The following is a 12161-nucleotide window of genomic DNA, read 5'->3' on the forward strand; positions in this document are numbered from 1 at the left end:
TGTTTGACAATGAATTTTATATATGTCTCTTTTGTCATCTAAACACAAAATCTTTAGTATTTGTTATATGTCATTGCTTCTAACGGAGAAGGCAGTGGCACCCCACTCCAGTACTCTTGCCTGGAAAATCCCATGGATGGAGGAGCCTGGTAGGCTACAGTCCATGGGGTCGCTAAGAGTCGGACACGACTGAGCAACTTCACTTTCACTTTTCCCTTTCATGGACTAGAGAAGCAAATGGCAACCCACTCCAGTATTCTTGCCTGGAGAATTCCAGGGACGGCGGAGCCTGGTGGGCTGACGTCTATGGGGTCGCACAGAGTCGGACACGACTGAAGCGACTTAGCAGCAGCAGCATTGCTTCTAATGTATTGCCTTATGGATAGTCTCTAATTTATTTGGGCTTCTTTCTTCTCATTAACAAAATAAGTTATTAAAGTTTACATGGAAAAGAAAGACAAATGACAAAATCTTCTATGAGATCTTTATAAGAAAAATCATCAGTATTTATCAATGTATTAATCTATTGCCTAGTGGTAAGTTTGGTACAACTATCTAAAAAATGTTCTGAGGAAAATAAATTCTATTTTATTTATTTACAGAGTCTCTTTATTTTGTAAAGAAGATACTTTTTCTTTCTTATTTTCCCATGTGTTTACATTCTAAATAACTACCTATTTGCCTTCTCTTGTACCTCACAGGATGATGGAAGAACAAGAACATTGATGGAAATCAGCTTACACAGGAGGTTGGTTAAAAGTAAATACAGTAATGACTCAATATTTATCAAATATTTGAAATTTTCGACTACAATGAACACTGATATTCATGAGATTAATTAGAGTAGAAACTAAATGCTTTAACAGCCCAGCTCAGAGTTCACTCATTGTCTCCAACATACGTAATTTAAAAAAATCATATATAAATTTTATATATTTAATATAAAATCATATGTAAAATGATTGTATACAAACAAAATAAAAGTTGTGTCATGCTTCAATGGATTTAGAAAGAAAACAACAGGTTTAGCATTTAATCAGCAGAAAACATCCAAATATATGAATGCATGCTAAAAAGAGCAAAATTTTGAATAATCTTGCTCAACAACATAGGGCATTTGATTTTAGATTAATAAGTTAGCTGGATGGGAACAGTGACACTATTGAATTTTATCCTGGGGAACAAGCAGCACAGGAAAAAGAGAATTTGGCTAAAGATAAAATTAAAATTGAAGCAACTGATATGTGTCCTTTAAAATGATAGAGCTCATCAAGAAATCACTACATCCAAATGAAGGCTTAGGATGATGATTAAAATGGGCTTGCCTATGATTAAAATGGGCTTTACTGAAGGCAGTTGGCTGGTAGTCTTTTTTGCATGGACTTACCGCTACATTGGCATTTGTCATTTGCCGAACATTACTTCCTTTAACCACCAAATGAAATAGAAATAGTTGTGTTAGGCAAGAGCAATAAAGTTTATGCTCAGTTTAGATCAGTTCAGTCTCTCAATCGTGTTTGACTCTTTGCGACCCCACGAACTGCAGCACACAAGGCTTCCCTGTCCATCACCAACTCCCAGACCTTGCTCAAACTCGTGTCCATTGAGTCGGTGATGCCATACAACCATCTCATCTTCTGTTATCCCCTTCTCCTCCTGTCTTCAATCTTTCCCAGCATCAGGGTCTTTGCAAATGAGTCAGTTCTTCGCATAAGGTGGCCAAAGTATTGGAGTTTCAGCTTCATCATCAGTCCTTCCAATGTATATTCAGCACTGATTTCCTAAGGAATGACTGGTTTGATTTTGCAGTCCAAGGGACTCTCAAGAGTCTTCTCCAACACCACAATTCAAAAGCATCAATTTTTCAGTGCTCAGCTGTCTTTATACTCCAACTCTCACATCCATATATAACTACTGGAAAAACCATAGCTATGACTATATGGACATTTGTCGGGAAAGAAACGTCTCTGCTTTTTAATATGCTGTCTAGGTTTGTCATAGCTTTTCTTCCAAGGGACAAGTGTCTTTTAATTTAATAGCTTCAGTCACCATCTGTAGTGATTTTGGAGTCCCCCAAAATAAAGTATCTCACTGTTTCCATTGTTTTGCTGTCTATTTGTCATGAAGTGATGGGACTGGATGCCATTATCTTCATTTTTTGAATGTTGAGTTTTAAGCAAGTTTTTTGTTGTTTTTTTTTTTTTTTGCTCTCCTCTTTCAATTTCATCAAGAGGCTATTTAGTTCCTGTTCACTTTCTGGTATAAGGGTGGTATCATCTGTATATATGAGGTTATTGATATTTCTCCCTGCAATCTTCATTCCAGCTTGTCCAGCATCCAGTCCAGAATTTCATGTGATGTACTCTGCATATAAGGTAAATAAGCAGGGTGGTGATATACAGGCTTGACATACCCCTTTCTCATTTTGAAACCAGTCTTTTGTTCCATGTCCTGTTCTAACTGCTGCTTCTTGACCTGCATACAGATTTCTCAGGAGGCAGGTAAGGTGGTCTGATATTTCATTGTCTTTAAGAATTTTTCAGTTTGTTGTGATCCACACAGTCAAAGGTTTTAGCATAGTAAATGAAGCAAAAATAGATGTTTTTTTGGAATTCTCTTGCTTTTTCTAGGATACAGTAGTTGTCGGCAATTTGATCTCTTGTTCTTTTGCCTTTTCTAAATACAGCTTGAACATCTGGAAGTTCTTGATTCATGTACTGCTGAAGCGTAGCTTGGAGAATTTTGAGCATTACTTTGCTAGCATATGAGATGAGTGCAATTGTGTAGTAGTTTGAAAGTTTATACTACTAATAACAAAATCATCTGAAAGCGAAAGTGAAAGGGAATGTCGCTCAGTCATGTCCGACTCTGTGAGACTCCATGGACTATACAGTCCATGGAATTCTTCAGGCTGAAATACTGGAGTGGGTAGAATTTCCTTTCTCCAGGGGATCTTCCCAACCCAGTGATTGAACTCAGGTGTCCCTCAGTAGTAAATTTGAATATGAAAAGTTAATAAACATTGATGTTCTAGCACCATGTTGATTTTATCTATGTGTATTTTTCTAATGGCAATGCAGGACTCAGACCATTATCCTGAATTATTGTAACTATTTTAATTGGTCTCCCTGCTTAATGCTTGCCCTTTCCCATATAAATTCACTCCAGAGTGACCTTTTACTCTATTTTTAAAACACATGAATATCTTTGCATTATCCTTGGAATAAAGTGCAAACTCTTTTGAGTCTTGTCTTACTTAGCTTAAGTGTATCTCTTATCCTCTAAACACTCACCTCCTCTACTCACACAGTCACAGTCTGGTTCCTTTCACAATAAACTTCCTTCAGGGTCTGTACATGTATACCCTCATACTAATTTTTCAGATGAAGCAGGGCATGAAAATCTTTGCAAGACATCTATCTATCCTATATATGTGACAGCATTCTATTCTTCCCCTATCAGTACACTTACCATATCATTGAACAATAATTAATTTTAGTTAATTTCTTTTTTACCCCTAGACTTGGAATTCTTAACAAATTTTGGTATCATGAACCTATTTAGTATTCTGATGAGGTCTATTAATTCCCTTCTCAGAACAATGCTTTTAAAGGCACAAGATAGATTACTTCGGATAACAAAGAGAAACCTGTTATATTGAAATACATATTCGAGACATTAATAACTAAACTGACTATGTACTAATATTCCTGATTTTTAATTATTGCATTAAGTAATAAAACCTAGTGGTAAGTCAACAGCAAACAACTAAAAAATCATGAGGAGTGTTTTTCTGGCATTGAGTTTTATGAGATGTTTGCATATTTTGGAAATTAATCATTTGCCAGTTGTTTTATTTGCTATTATATTCTCCCATTCTGAGGATTGTCTTTTTATCCCATTGTTCATGGAAACACTATTTATAATAGCTAGCACATGAAAGTAAACTAGATGTCTATTGACAGATGAATGGATAAAGATGTTGTGGTACATACACACAATGGAATATTACTCAGCCATAAAAAGAAACACATCTGAGTCAGTTCTAATGAGGTGGATGAACCTAGAACCTATTATACAGAGTGAAGTGAGTCAGAAAATACCGTATACCAATGCATATATACAGAATCTAGAAAAATGGTACTGAAGAATTTATTTACAGGGCAACAATGGAGAAACAGACATAGAGAATAGACTTATGGACATAGGGAGATTGGAGGAGAGGGTGAAATGTATGGAAAGAGTAACGTGGAAACTTACATTACCATGTGTAAAATAGGTTGCCAATGGGAATTTGTTGTATGGCTCAGGAAACTCGGAACAGGGGCTCTGGGTCAACCTAGAGGGGTTGAGTGGGGAGGGAGGTTCAAAAGGGAGGGGATATATGTATACCTATGGCTGATTCATGTCAAGGTTTGACAGAAAAGAGCAAAATTCTGTAAAGCAATTATCCTTCAATAAAAAATAAATAAATTAAAAAATATCATGAGGAGTAAAAATGGTATTTTCAGACATCTGCAACACTGAAAGGTATTATCTGTGATTTTTAATGGTGACAGTCACATTTACTACTGATACCTCTGTGATTTCTGGTCTATATTAATAATTAAATTTAATGTTAATTTTCAGTTATAGGTAAGGAAAACTAAAGATGCCGGTTTTTGTTTTTTTTCCATACAAGTTTACAATGCCCTCTAAGCTATCCTAGGCTAAAGCCTGTCTACTAGCATGCCAACTCAGTAAGGAGAGGCACTAGATCTGTACTGCCTGTCATTGAATCCTCACTTTTTGACTATATAATTATACAACTATAACATAACTACATATATAACAATTTCTGTTTTATGTGTTGGAGATAGAGCTGTGAATAATAAGACAAAAGCAGTATGTTTCATGGAATTTTCATTCTCATGGGAGAGGGAAGCACATCAAAGACACTCATATTGTTCATGGAATAGAATGCTTCTCTTTTGCTTTGACCTCTTCTAAGATCAATAAGTGTCTAGAAACACTTACTATAGCAGTTTTTTTTAATTGTTTATTTTTTAATTGAAGGATAATTGCTTTACACGATTTTGTTGTTTTCTTCAAACCTCAAAATGAATCAACCAGAGCAGTTTTTACTCAGGTGTTGAAGTTCTGAATTAATTGGCTGATAATAAAAAGATCATTTAAAGAGGAAAGAAATTGTTATTACCATCTAAAATATACATGTTCATAACAGTCTGCTTATTTAGGGCTTCTTGATATAGGACCATAATTTCTACATCTTCACACCCTTGTTTATGCAATTCTCCCTTCTTTGAGGTCCTACTATTTTTGGTAATTACTAACTTTTCAAGACTAAGGTATCATTTACTCTGGGAAGATTTTTCTACATTCCTCTCCACATAGCTTCACCAGTCTGGTTTGGAATCCTTCCTTGGTGTTCAAGTAGCACTTTGGGTATATCTATATTTGTGAACAGCTGACAGACAGGAATTAAATTATCTGCCTGTTATTGCATATCTTTGTTTTTCTTCCTCTAAATTATGTAACCTCAGTAAAGCTGACACATCACTCTCTCTACTGAAACCCTGCTTCTGAACTCCCTGTGGGAAAGAAAACCCTTCAAATCTGAGAACATTCATTCTTGCCTTACTGAGAATCTTTAAAAGTCAATTTTAAGAGAGGTAGCAGAATGCATGCATTTTGGGGTTCTCAAAATTCCAAAGGGATTGTGTCAAGATATTGTGATCCTAATACCTGACCAGCATTATCCCTCATCCTCTATTTGTTCCTGAGGAGGATGTAGAACAGGGACACCCTTATGTACTTATGTATGTGTAGTATCCTTATTACTGTCTATATCTTTAAAAGTATAGGAAATGACATTGGCTTCAGGTATGTTTTCAAGAGACTTGCTGTTCCTCATTTAAATCTACTTTCTTTAACCTAAAATCCCATGGAGTAGTAGCCCAGTCTTACTTTTATTTGTATCTTCTGGAGTTAGCACAGTGTTCAGTGTATGGTAGCTAGCTATAAATGATTCCTGAACTGAACCAAAGTGATTTTAATGAAATTATGAAGTTTTTAGACTGCTACCACAAGAAATTGTTTTCCTGTTGGTAATGCATACTTTTCCATAAATATGAGAATAAAGGGAATCTGTGAAAACATAACATGATTTTGAATGCATTATTTCAAAATCTCAATAATGTAATTTATGAATAGACAAATATGTAGCCTATTTGTGTATTATGGGTCAAGCAGTTGGTAAACTGGCATAGACTTGACCATATCCCCGATTGGGACTTTAAATATCAATTTAGGAAGTTGGCGGTGTAGGAAGACCCTGAGCTTAACAAAGTTACATGAGCACAACAAAATTACAACTGGACTGCAAGGAGATCAAACCAGTCAATCCTAAAGTAAATCAGTGCTGAATATTCATTGAAAGGACTGATGCTGAAGCTGAAACTCCAACACTTTGGCCACCTATGCACAGAACTAACTCATTGGAAAAGAATCTGATACTAGGAAAGATTGAAGGCAGGAGGAAAAAGGGACAACAGAGGATAAGATGGTTGGAGGGCATCACCAATTCGATGGACATGAGTTTGAGTAAGCTCTGGGAGTTAGTGATGGACAGGAAAGCCTGGTGTGCTGCAGTGCGTGGAGTCGCAAAGAATCTGACATGAATGAGTGACTGAACTGAACTGAACAGAACAAGTATTGATGAGAGAGATCTGAAGACCAGCCAAAAAAAAAAAAAGAAAGAAAGAAAAGGTTTTCTACAACTAAAGATGTAAATACTAAACCACAAAGATACGGTTAGAAGGGGTATAAATAAGGTATATTAAAGATCCATACCCATGGGTCAGTGACCCACAAACAGGATAATTACAAAGTTTCCCCTCAAGGAGCAATGGGTCCAAGCTCCACAGCAGGCACCCCAGACTGGGGATCATGGATCAAGGAATTGATGATGTTTGATTTTGGAGGTCAAATGAGGCTTACTTTCAGAGGAGCCAGAGACATGTAGGAAATAGACTGCAGTTTTAAATGGCACTCACAAATCTCACGTGCTCAAGGACCCAGGGAATAAGCAGTGGTTTGAAAGGAGCCTGGGTTAGATGTACTTGCTGAGACTCAGAGAGGCAGAAGGCAAATGGAGCTCAACCTTGGAACACAGACACTGGAAGAAGCCATTTTCAGAAGCTCATTCTGTCGTGAGGACACTAGTACTGGCAAGCACCAATTCAGAATTCTCCCTCAAGCTGATTAGCATGAAAACCCAACCACCCAAACCCAACCCAAACCCAACCATGGCACTAGTACCGAGATGCCTCAGGTCAAGCAGCTATCTGGGTGAGACCACAGCTCCATGTGCCACCAGAGAAGCTGCCTCAGGGCACCCCTGAATCCCCAGCTGCTCTGAGACCCAGCCCTGCTCATCAGAGGGACCAGGATCCAGCCCTTCTCACCAGCAGTCTAGCACCAGCTCAGGGACCCCTGAGTTTCTTATTGCAAGGGCAATAAGAGAATGTAGGTCCCAGCTCCATATCCAAGTGGGCTGGAACTAGTCTCTGGACTCCTTAGGCTACTTCCCCACCCACCAGTGAACTGATATCGGCTCCGAGATATTTGCTCCCTGTAGCAACAGATTCAAGAATCCAACACCACTTACCAGTGGGTTGGCAATAGCCCCAGGAAATGGCTTCACCCATCAGTGAGACAGTACTAGTCCTGTGATACCCTGGGTCCTTGTCCCACTCACCAGCAGGCTGACACCAGCCCTAGCACCCCATTGGGCCCCAATGCTTCTCACCAGCATGTTGCATCAAGTCCAAGGCACATTGGGCTCCTAATCCACTCACCTTAGGATCTGATATTACTCACCAACAGGCAGCGCCACCTTTGGGACACTCTGGAACCTGTAGTCAGCTGTGTTAGGAACTGATCCCACCATCAACAAGCCAACACAAAATCTGGGGTCCTCTGGCCAGCACTAGTCACTCTGGGACTCAACTCCTCTCACTTCTGGACCAGCAATAGCTTGAAGCTACACAGCCTGCCATCTTAAGACTTGGCCACACTGGCCAACATTTGCTGCACAAGTCAGAGTCTGGAAACCAGTGGAACTATAGGAAAGCCACACTTACAAGAGTACCCACAGTAGACAGCCTTTCACAATAGAAAGGCCCATGCAGCTCATGTAAGGGGCTCCCCTAGAGCATATAGCCCTGGTGACTAGAGGAGTGGATTCCTCCAATGCATGAAGTGTCCATAGAAAAGGCCAGTTCTCCAAGATCACCAAATTTAACCAACACAATGAATATAAAAACTAAAACAGCAAACTGGGAAAAATGAGAAGAACAAAGAATATGTCCCAAATGAAGAAACAAAATAAATCCTTAGAAGAAGAACTAAGTGGAGATAAGCAATCTATCCAATGAAGAGTTCAAGATAATAATCATAAAGATGCTCAAAGTACTTGAGATAAGAATGGACAAACACATTGAGAACTTTAACAAGGAATTAGAAAATATAAAAAAAGATTCAAACAGAGCTGAAGAATACTATAACTGAAATAAAATATATACTAGAAGGAATTAACAGTAGATTAGATGATATGAAGGAACAGATTTGTGAACTGGAAGAAAAGTGGAGGCTGAAAAGAAGAAAGAAAAAAACAGCAAAATTATGAGGACAGTTAGGAGAAATGTGGAACAATATCAAGCATATTAACATTAACATTTTAGGGGTCTCAGAAAGAGATGAGAGAGAAGGGGCAAAAATTATATTTGAAAACAAAATAGCTGGAGACTTCCTTAGCCTGGGAAGGAAACAGAGATCCAGGTCCAGGAATCACAGAGAGTCTCAAACAGGATCAAGCCAGAGGTACACACCAAGGCATGTCATATTCAAAATGGCAAAAATTAAATTAAGAGACATTATTAAAATCAGCAAGGGAAAAGCAACAAGTTAAGCATAAAGGAACTCCCAAAATCTATCAACACACTTTTCAGCAGAAATTCTGTTGGTCATAAGGGAATGTGTTAGTTGCTCAGTTGTGTCCAATTCTATGCAACCCCATGGACTCTAGCCTGCCAGTCTCCTCTGTCCATGGAATTCTCCAGGCAAGAATACTGGAGTGGATTGCTGTTTCCTTCTCCAGGGGATCTTCCTGACCCAGGGATCAAACCTGGGTCTCCCACATTGTAGGCAGATTCTTTACTGTTTGAGCCACCAGGGAAGATTCCATAAGGGAATAGCATGATATATTTACAAGTGACAAAAGGGAAACGTGCACAGCCAAGAAGGCTTTCATTTAAGAAAGCTACCTGGCGAGGATTTCATTCCAGTTTGAAAGAGTTCCACAAGCCAGCAAAGAGTTTTACAAGAAATGTTTTTTGGGCCTTCTCTAAGTAGAAAAGAAAAAGCCACAACTAGAAATATCAAATGGATGAAAGAAAAGATTTGTTGGTAAAGGTAAATATACAGTAAAGTTAATAAATTGACCACATATAGAGCTAGTAGGAAGCTTAAAAGATCAAAGTAGGAATATCATCTATATGCATAGTACATAATTAAGAGATACACAAGCAAGAAAATGTAAAACATGATGTCATAACAGTAAATGGGAGTGGGCTATTAAAATCCGTTTGAATTTAGAACAGCAACTTAAAATAATCATGTATACATAGGATGGTGTATATAAACCTCATGGTAACAACTCCAATACTTTGGCCACCTGATGTAAAGAGCTGACTCATTGAAAAAGATCCTGATGTTGGAAAATATTGAGGGTAGGAGGAGAAGCAGGTGACAGAGGATGAGATGGTTAGATGTCATTGCTGACTCAATTGACATTAATTTGAGCAAACCCTGGGAGATGGTGAAGGGCAGGGAAGCCTGGTGTGCTGAAGAGTTCATGGGATTTCAAAGAGCTGGACATGACTTATCGACTGAACAATAACAACAATGGTAACCACAAACCAAAAATCTGCCATAAATACACCTATGGAATAGAGAAAGACATTTGGATATATCTCTAAAGATAATCATCAAATCACAGGGGAATATATCAAAAGAAAAGAAAAGACCAAAAAACAACTTAACAATAATCCAAAATCAATTAACAAAATGGCAATGAGTACAAAATTATTATAAAAATTACCTTAAATGTAAATAGACTAAATGCTCCAAAGAAGAGATACAGAGTAGCTGAATGAATACATAAATAAGACCCATACAGAAGCTGCCTACAAGAGACTTACTTCAGATATAAACACACACACAGACTGCATATGAGATGAGAAATGATATTCCATGAAAGTGATGAAAGCTGGAGTATCAATACTTATATAAGACAAAACAGACATTAAAACAAAGACTGTAACAAGATCATCAAGGGGTCAATCTAAGAAAAAGATATAACATTGTAAATATACATTATCCCTACATAGAAGCACCTAAATACAAAAAGCAAACACTAACAGACAAAAAGTGAGATATCTACAGTAACACAATAATAATAGTGGACTTTATCCCCTCACTTACACCAATGGCCAAATCATCCAAATCAATAAGGAAACGTTTATCTTAAATGACACATAAGGCCAATGGACTTAAATGATAACAGAGCATTCCATCCAAAGCGGCAGTATACATATTCTCATCAAGTGCACATGGAACATTCTGTAGAAAAGATCAGGTGCTAGGCCATAAAATAATCAATAAATATAAGAAAATTGAATTCATGGGAAGCATCTTTTCTGATCATATTGCTATGAGACTAGAAATCAACTATTTCATTAATAGTTTGCATTAAAAATGCAAAAATCACAAATATATGGAGGCTAAACAACATGCTAAAAACAACTAGTGGATCATTGAAGAAATCAAAGAGGAAACCAAAAAATATCTGGAGAAAAATAAAAACACAGTGACCCAAAATCTATGGGATGCAACAAATTAGTTGTAAGTGAGAAGTTTACGGTGATAGAAGTCTACCTCAGGAAACAAGAAAAATTTCAAGTAAATGACCTAATTGCATACTTCATTAAAGTAGAAAAAGTTGAACAAGCAAAACCCAGACAAAAGCCAGTAGTTCAGTTCAGTTCAGTCTCTCAGTCATGTACGAAGCTTTGCAACCCCATGGAGTGCAGCACACCAGGCTTCCCTGCTCATCACCAACTTCTCGAGCTTGCTCAAACCCATGGCCATCGAGTCTGTGATGCCATCCAACCATCTCATTTTCTGTTGTCCCCTTCTCCTCCTACCTTCAATCTTTCCCAGAATCTTTTCCAATGAGTTAGTTCTGTGAATCAGGTAGCCAACGTATTGGAGTTTCAGCTAGGCCATCAGTCCTTCCGATGAACACTCAGGACTGATTTTCTTTAAGATTGACTGGTTGGATCTCCTTGCAGTCCAGGGGACACACAAGAGTCTTCTCCAACACCACAGGTCAAAAGCATCAAATCTTTGGTGCTCAGTCTTCTTTATAGTCCAACTCTCACATCCATACATGACTACTGGGAAAACTATAGCTTTGACCAGACAGAACTTTGTTGGCAAACTAAAGTCTGCTTTTTAATATGCTATCTAGGTTAGTCATAGCATTTCTTCCAAGGAGCAAAGAAAAGAAAGTGAAGTCGCTTAGTCGTGTCCAACTCTTTGCGACCCCGTGGACTGTAGCCTACCAGGCCCCTCAGTCCAAGGAATTTTCCAGGCAAAAGTACTGGAGTGGGTTGCCATTTCCTTCTCCAAGGGATCTTCCCGACCCAGGGATTGAACCCGGGCATCCCTCATTGCAGGCAGATGCTTTACTGTCTGAGCCACCAGGGAAGCCCCAAAAGAAAAGACTACAGTACCCGGTATTCCCAGGCGGCCTACTATCTAAGTACTGTATAGGCCCGACCCTGTTTAGCTTCCGAGATCAGACGGGATCCGGTGCATTCAGGGAGGTATGGCCATAGCGTCTTTTAATTTCATGGCTGCAGTCACCATCTGCAATGATTTTGGAGCCCAAGAGACTAAAGTCTGTCACTGTTTTCATTGTTTCCCCATCTATTTTCCAAGAAGTGATAGGACTGGATGCTATGACCTTAGTTTTTTGAATGTCAAGTTCTAAGCCAACGTTTTCACTCTCCTTTTTCACTTTCATCAAGAGACTA

General features: G+C 38.3%; 1 protein-coding gene and 1 pseudogene across 10 annotated transcripts in view; both read right to left on the reverse strand.

The window, feature by feature from the left end:
* GRIA4 (glutamate ionotropic receptor AMPA type subunit 4) overlaps nt 1-12161 on the reverse strand; it is a 622527-nt gene that overhangs the window by 300013 nt on the left and 310353 nt on the right. The gene's annotated exons all lie outside the window — the stretch shown is intronic.
* On the reverse strand, nt 11847-11965 carry LOC145528076 (5S ribosomal RNA; annotated as a pseudogene).

This window comes from Giraffa tippelskirchi, chromosome 11 (genome assembly GCF_054371585.1).
Source record: "Giraffa tippelskirchi isolate mGirTip1 chromosome 11, T2T-mGirTip1v1.2.pri, whole genome shotgun sequence".
NCBI lineage: Eukaryota > Metazoa > Chordata > Mammalia > Artiodactyla > Giraffidae > Giraffa > Giraffa tippelskirchi.